At 50.1% G+C, this 8288-nt stretch overlaps 1 protein-coding gene across 2 annotated transcripts in view; it reads right to left on the reverse strand.

Moving 5' to 3' along the window:
• Positions 1-7359, reverse strand: part of SMOX (spermine oxidase) — a 111519-nt gene extending 104160 nt beyond the window's left edge. The window contains exon 1 of one of the 2 annotated variants that reach the window (XM_073342924.1): positions 7198-7358. The gene's annotated coding sequence lies outside the window, so the exon portion shown is untranslated. Of the gene's footprint in view, positions 1-7197 lie in introns of both variants that reach the window. The other variant, XM_073342926.1, reaches the window with a different exon arrangement.
• Positions 7360-8288: the final 929 nt, after the last annotated feature.

Below are 8288 nucleotides of genomic sequence, written 5' to 3' on the forward strand. Positions count from 1 at the left end.
TTATGGAGAAACATCTTAAACAAATTTGTCATTACACAGCAAACTAATGAACCATGAAGAACAGAACAAACAATTATCAGTTCTTTGGAAGAGATCTACCACTGTTTGTCAGTTCTGCAGTTATATCAACTGTGAGAATATGACGACTTTTCTGTTTCAGGTGGTTCCTCTCCTTTCACACACCTTTACCTTGTTAATTTTGAAAAGGAAAGGCAGATTTAAATGAAATTGATACAGGATGTCAACAAAGTCAATATGGCACTTTTAATAAAAAAAAACTGTGATCAGAAATTTAACACAGTTGAACTATGAATTCATGAGGCCAAATCCTCCTAATAAGTGTAGCTCAGTGAATCATAGAATAACAGAGCTGGAAGGGACCTCTGGAGGCCATCTAGTCCAACCTCCTGCCCAGAGCAGGACTAATCCCAACTAAATCATCCCAGCCAGGGCTTTGTCAAGCCTGACCTTAAAAACTTCTAAGGAAGGAGATTCCACCACCTCCCTAGGTAACGCATTCCAGTGTTTCACCACCCTCCTAGTGAAAAAGATTTTCCTAATATCCAACCTAAATCTCCCCCACTGCAACTTGAGACCATTACTCCTTGTCCTGTCATCTGCTATCACTGAAAATAGTCTAGATCCATCTTTGGAACCCCCTTTCAGGTAGTTGAAAGCAGCTATCAAATCCCCCCTCATTCTTCTCTTCTGCAGACTAAACAATCCCAGTTCCCTCAGCCTCTCCTCATAAGTCATGTGTTCCAGACCCCTAATCATTTTTTTTGCCCTTCACTGGACTCTCTCCTATTTCTCCACATCCTTCTTGTTGCTGACTGTTCCTGATCACTTTCCTCTCGTCTAAGTGCTTCAGTGGTCACCAACTGATAGATCACGATCAGCTGGTTGATCATGGAGCCTCTGACAGTCGATCTCAGTCACAGACTCCAAGATCAACTAGTTGATCGCGACAGGGTCGCCAACTCTCCTGCAGCCAAATACGGAGATTGGCCGCTAACAGTCTGGTGGCGCAGCGGGACTAAGGCAGGCTCCCTACCTGCCCTGGCCCCGCGCTGCTCCTGGAACAGCCGGCATGTCTGGCAAGGGCTCCGCGTGCTGCTCTCACCTGCAGGCACCGCCCCTGCAGCTCCCATTGGCCAGGAACGGGGAACTTCGGACAATGGGAACTGCAGGGGTGGTGCCTGTGGATGGCGGGGAGCCACCTGCCCCTCCCCACCCAGGAGCCACTGCCAGACATGCCAGCCACTTCCGAGAGCAGTGCAGGGCCAGGGCAGACAGGGAGCCTACCTTAGCCCTGCTGTGCCATCGCCTGGGAGCCGCCTGAGATAAGCGGCGCCCAGCCGGAGCCCCCACACCAAACCTCTCCCGCACCCCAACTCACTACCCCAGCCCTCAACCCCCTCCTGCAGCTAAACTCACTACTAGAGCCTGCATCCCACACCCCAACCCTCTGTCCCAGCCCTAAGCCCCCCCCAGCACCCAAACTCCCTGTGAGAGCCTGCATCCCGCCCCCCCACACCCCAGCCCCAGCCCTGAGCCCCCTCCAGAACCCCACACTCCCTCTTGCTCCCCAACCCCCTGCCCCAGCCCACTCCCAGAGCCTACACCCTGCACCCCAACCCGCTGCCTGAGCCCCCTCCCAGAGCCAGCACCCCGCACCACCTCCCAACCCCGTCCCCCAGCACTCAACCCACTCCTGCACCACAAAACTCTGCCCCAGGCTCAGCCCAGGACCCCTCCCACACTCCAAACCCCTCGGCCCCAGCCGAGAGCCCGCACCCCATCCTGCACCTCAACCCCGTCCCAGCATGGTGAAAGTGAATGAGGGTAGGAGACAGCGCGCAACGGGGAGCGGGGGGAATTGAGTGAGCAGGGTGGGGCCTCGGAGATGGGGCAGGGTAGGGACAGGGCAAGGGTGTTTGGGTTTGTGTGATTACTGTTATTTCTACATTTTCTTTGAGGTAGATCCTGGGTTGCACTTAAATTTAAGAAGTGCTCGTGTGCTTAAAAAGTTTGGAGACCACTGATGTTGCTCTTTTGAAGCCAATGCAGTTAAACTGACTTACAGTAGATGAAGATTTGGCCCAAAAACTCTAATCCCAGTTCTACTACGGATTTTCTACGTAGCCTTCACCTCCCTGCCTAGCTGCAAAATGGAGATAATATTTATCCTAGAGGGGCGATGAGGAAACTATCTTTGAAAAAGAAAAGGAGTACTTGTGGCACCTTAGAGACTAATAAATGTATTTGAGCATAAGGTGCCACAAGTACTCCTTTTCTTTTTGCGAATACAGACTAACATGGCTGCTACTCTGAAACCTATCTTTGAAGAGCAAATGTTCTATAACCAAGGCCCTGAGTATGCCTCAAATCGATGGCTGCAAATCTTTCTGCCTGTGAAGCAGTGCTTCAGAATCTAAGCCTAAATTTCTAGTCTTCAGGCTTTTGAAGGTAACCTTGAAAACATAAATACAGAATAAACAGTGTTGTCTTCCTGAGATCTGCAGAAAACCTTAAACAGTGGCTCTAGAGAACAGTGTCCTATTCCATTCAGCTCAGTGATGAAACCAGAATATAACAATTTAAAGTCAACATTACGTATTTCGCTTCTGGTCATTTTATCAGAGGTATCCATTTAATGTTCTTATCTCCCAATCCAAACCGCATCCCATGCCTTCCCAGGTGCCAAAACCCCCAAATGTCTTCTACCCAGCTGCCAAACCACTTCCTGAAGCATTTCCCTTGACAACTTCTGTGATGCAGTTGTAGGTTGTCAAGACAAAAATCTACAGCACATCAAGAACTGAAAGTGTGGGGGAAATGCAAAATAAACATATCCAGACAATAAAGGCCATTTATACTAAATTCATCAAAGACCCTCCTTTTTATTTGAAAAAAAAATTAGTTAAAAAAAAAAAAGACACCGGTTTATTCAAAAAGTTATGGGTGCCAATTCCAGTGGAAGACAATGGGTTGCGCTTGTGTCAATGAGGAGCTAATTTAACCTGCAGACCTTTTATTATAGGTATGATGTGCAAACAGAACTCAGGCTGAGTTTGCAAAGCTAGCAGGGTTTTTTCTTCTTCTTCTTTTTGGGGTGGGAGGAGGGAAGAGAACCACACATCTCAAAATATTTGTACATGTATACAGAGCACTGCTGAAAAAGAACCTCACAATAATATTTTTACAAGGGCACTTTTCAGAGTAGAACCTCACTTTAAATGAAGCTGCTATGATACACAACCCAAAGATCTTGCTACACCATTTAAGCCTAGTTTATTGTGCAGCACATGGGGCTTTGGCTCTAGCAGTGGTTGCCATCAAAATCTTCTGTTGTAAATAGTTCACATTACCACCCACACTATTCCTGGAATCTGTTACAGGAAATACCATAGTAATGTTAGCTACTTGCAAGTGGCAATTGCAAAGGCTTGCCATGGTGACCACCAGTGAGAGTACAACTATTACTATTCATAGCCAAATACACCCCCTACTCCAACGTATGGAACACCTGGACTCTGTGAAACCCAATATTTCAATATATTTTCATTCCTTTTTGGGAGAGAAAGCATGATAAGGAGTGGTGGCTATGGCCATGGGTGAGTATATTTCTACATTTATTAGTTTTGGTTAGTGGTGGTCATAGAGGCTGCTAGGTCTGTGAATATAGTAGAATCTATCTTTAGTATTTTGTCAAAGGCACCCAGTGCAGGGGATATGAATTTTTTATTTGTATTTCTTTTGATATATAATATGTGCCCATATAAATTAAGACCCTGCAGGGTTGACTCACTGCTTCAACCTTCAGAGGTCAAAGCTTTTGTCCTTCCCATTTCTGATTTGAAATTAAAAAAGGAATCTCAGCTTTCATTTAAAAAAAATCTAGTCATTTTTCCTGGAAAGAGAGTTTTCTGCAGCAGGGGTGGACAAACCACCATTAGTATAAAATGAGCCAGTTTTGTGTGCCAAAGGGTATGTCTACACTTGAGCTGAAGGCTCTTACAGCACAAGCAGATGTACGTGCACTAGCTTTGATCAAGCTAAAAATGTGCTAAAAATGGAAGTGGTTGCTACAGTGCAGGCAGCAACATGGGCTAGCTGTCTGAATACAACCCCCCCCCCCCCTCATCCCAAGATCCTAGGTACTTTCTCAGGCAGATACCCTACCCTGCTGCCTGCACCACTGCTGCTACACTTCTATTTTTTAGCACACTCGCTCTATCAAAGCTAATGTATATACATATTCCCATGCTGAAAGTTGTACCGTCAGCTCAAGAGTACACGTACCCAAGGAGTCTCCCTACTAACCCTCTCCAACCTTCCTAGGCCATCCCGGTACATTTTAGGAGTGGGGACTCACAAAAAGTTGTCTCCGAGGCCAAACCCAAAATGTTAAGGCTGGTTCTGGCTGAGGTGAATAAGTTAGCTCCATGCATGTAATTAAAAGCAGAGGGTCCTGCAAATGAACCCATAAAAAGCAGACATTCTTTTCTATAATGTCTAAATATGGACATTAGAGATCCCATGGCACTTTTCAAACTAGTTCATCCACAATTTCCACACCCCAGACAACATTATGCGCAAGTTGGTTTCTATCCTCCACCCCAGGGGTGGTTGCATTTCAGTGGTAATGTAATTAACTCGTTAAAGTACTTTGCCAGTCCTGGACAGGCCTATCCACTGTTAAACTTGTATCTTAGCTGCTGCTTTTTTTTTAAAATATCTGTAGTGTTGAAGGATGGAAATGTCAGACTGTTTTCAATATAGAGGCATGGTCCAGAGGGGTAATGACTAAAAGAGGGATCTAATCTCCATTTATGAACGTGACTCCATGAGTGGTCTTGACCACATCAAACTCCATGTCTTAATGTCCCCAACTATAAAATGGTGACAACTGTTCACCAACTCTAAGGGTTTTGTAAGGAATTAATGAATGTTAGGTTCACACTAAAAGCAGGAAAGGGGCTATATAAATGCTAAGTATTATCAGTATGTCAATAAACTGAGTTTGTTAGAGACTCAAAACACACACAATTCTTACACAATACACTGTGATGACTCTAGGCTGACACCATGTCCTTAACTCAACCAGCCTGGTTACTCTCAGAACTGCATACTATATTGTGCATATTAAGTAAAGCTTGCATCACCAGGGTGAGGTAAGGACAGAGTTTTGGCCTCAACCTTGTCTTTATGGCAGATCAGAAAGTGTGCGTGTGTAATTTTATACATACATAAGCAAAGTGAATTTTAATGTGTATGTGTGTAATTGTATCATATACAGGAGGACAATTATTGATAAGCACAAACCTTATCTTGGTTAGATTACAAAGTGGATTTGGAGGTGGGGTATTATTTTTTATATATATATATATATATATATATATATATATATATATATATACACACTTTTTATTAGGATGTTTCTGCTGATACTACTTGAGCTTTAGTCTCATGATGTCACCATAATCCTGAGATTATTTATGTAAATACAAATCTTTCGTAGCCAGTAATTTACATAAGGTGTTTTACGGTGACTCTGACACTACAGTGCTACCAAGGTATTATAATACTGCAGCTTTGGAGCTAAATTCTGATCTCAGTCACACCAATGTAAATCTGTATAACTCCACCCGACATCAATTAAATTACTTGAGTGCAGGAGATCAGAAACTAGTGCCAAAACCACAGCATTATTAAACCCATGTACAAACAAGAAACACCTAATGCACACTTAAAACATTTGCAGATCATAATTTACATCAATAATCTTGAAGTTTTGATGACATTTATTATTGGAGCTTTGTTGTCATGTTATTACCAGAAAAACTCCTTAATATAAATATATTCACACACATATATAACCAACCCCACACAACTACTTTATGAGCTGACATAAAGATAAGGTTGAAGCCATTAATAATTGTCTCACTCCCACCTTGCACAATTCTACTTGCCTGGAGCAATTTTGTTCAAAAACGTATGAGTCAAAGTATAATTAGCTGTTTCCTTAATATTATCAAGGTTCAGCACAGAAGAGTTGGGAAATTTTGGAGGGTGTCTGGTAAATTTCCAAGACAATTTTTTAAGTCTGGCCTTGAGCTACATCAGATATTCCACAGATTTCTCACTACTTCTATATAATGAAACATGAACCCACCAAAATATACACCCCCCTCCCCGCCATTATTATTATGGTTATTATATACTCTATGCTTTGGAGCGTGCATGCATAAACACACACAGTTCACTGTGCATTATCTAAGTGGAGCACATCTCAAACTGCAGTGAGACGCAGCGGTAGTCGGTGTCAAAACCCTGTGTAGTAATGTGACTGGGGGAAAGGAACCGGCTTTGTTTCAGGATTCACTGCTTCTCCATCCATCAATTTGCAACATCAACAAAAACAGAAGACCATAAAGAGGTCAAGAAAGGAGCCTCAGTGAGCACTAACTGCACAGCATTTGCGTGGCAGGAGTCTGACTCTGACACAAGAAGAATCTGAAACAAACACACCAAAGCAGGGTTCTGAAAAGGGGAGGGGGGGGAGAATAATATCTACCAGTAATTTAGTAGGATGACCAGATGTCCTGATTTTATAGGGACAGTCCCAATATTCAGGGCTTTGTCTTACATAAACACCTATTACCCCCCACCCCCATCTGCTTTCTCACACTTGCTATCTGATCACCTTATCCACACAGGCTGTTTCATATGTAGATCCCCAGGGTGAAAGCCCCCCTCAATTCCTGGGGCAGCTGAAGCTATGACAGAACATCAGTGCCCAGGGGGGACAGGGTATGGGCTCCTCTAGGGAAAGGGTGGGTGTGGGGGAGAATTCTCTCGGGAAGAATGGGGGGGGGCGGTTACAGGATGGATCACCCCAATTCCCCCTCCCACGTAGAACTGGGGGAAGGGGTCTGTGGTCCCCTAGGGAAGACCGGGGGGGTTTACAGGACGGAGCACCCCAATTTCCCCCTCCCAAGCAGCACTGGGGGAGTACTAGGGGGAAGGGGTCTGTGGTCCCCTAGGGAAGACCGGGGGGGTTTACAGGACGGAGCACCCCAATTTCCCCCTCCCAAGCGGCCCCGGGGGCCGAGTTGCTCCTGGGAATTGGGGGCTCCGAGGCTGCCCCCCGCTTCCAAGCCGCCCCCGAGAAGCGCGGAGGCCGGGCGGTACCTGGCTGTGCGGCGGCCGGCGGCGAAGGGCTCCTGCAGCCTGTCCAGCTCGGCTCGGCGCTCGGCTCGCCCGGCTGCTGCGCTGAGAGGCGACAACCAGCGGCGGCCTGTTCCGCAGCCTCCTCCCCGCTCGGCCCGCCCCGGCTCCGCCTCGGGCCCTCCGCCCGCCCGCCCCCCGCCGGCCCGGCAGCCTGGCCTGGAGCCCGCGGGGGCCCGGCCCGGGCCCGGGCCCGGCCCCGGCCCCGGCCCTGCCTCGGGGGCCGCCGCCGCGCCGCGCCGCGCCGGGGGAGTGGAGCTGGAGCCCGGCGCCGACACGCCCCGCAGCGAGCGGGACACATCCCCCGGAGCACGGACCTAGCGCCCCGGGACCGCCGCCCAGCCCCCCGGTACTGCCCCCCCGGCGGGCCCTTCCGCCACCCGCCCCCCGGTACTGCCCCCCCCGGGCCCTTCCGCCCCCCGGTACTACCCGCCCCCCCGGGCCCTTCCGCCACCCGCCCCCCGGTACTGCCCCCCCGACGGGCCCTTCCGCCACCCGCCCCCCGGTACTGCCCCCCCCGGGCCCTTCCGCCCCCCGGTACTACCCGCCCCCCCGGGCCCTTCCGCCACCCGCCCCCCGGTACTGCCCCCCCGACGGGCCCTTCCGCCACCCGCCCCCCGGTACTGCCCCCCCCCGGGCCCTTCCGCCCCCCGGTACTACCCGCCCCCCCGGGCCCTTCCGCCACCCGCCCCCCGGTACTGCCCCCCCGACGGGCCCTTCCGCCACCCGCCCCCCGGTACTGCCCCCCCCGGGCCCTTCCGCCCCCCGGTACTACCCGCCCCCCGGTACTGCCCCCCCGACGGGCCCTTCCGCCACCCGCCCCCCGGTACTGCCCCCCCGACGGGCCCTTCCGCCACCCGCCCCCCGGTACTGCCCCCCCGACGGGCCCTTCCGCCACCCGCCCCCCGGTACTGCCCCCCGGGCCCTTCCGCCCCCCGGTACTACCCGCCCCCCGGTACTGCCCCCCCGGCGGGCCCTTCCGCCACCCGCCCCTCGGTACTGCCCCCCTGGGCCCTTCCGCCCCCCGGTACTACCCGCCCCCCGGTACTGCCCCC

Source organism: Lepidochelys kempii, chromosome 4 (genome assembly GCF_965140265.1).
Source record: "Lepidochelys kempii isolate rLepKem1 chromosome 4, rLepKem1.hap2, whole genome shotgun sequence".
Taxonomy (NCBI): domain Eukaryota; kingdom Metazoa; phylum Chordata; order Testudines; family Cheloniidae; genus Lepidochelys; species Lepidochelys kempii.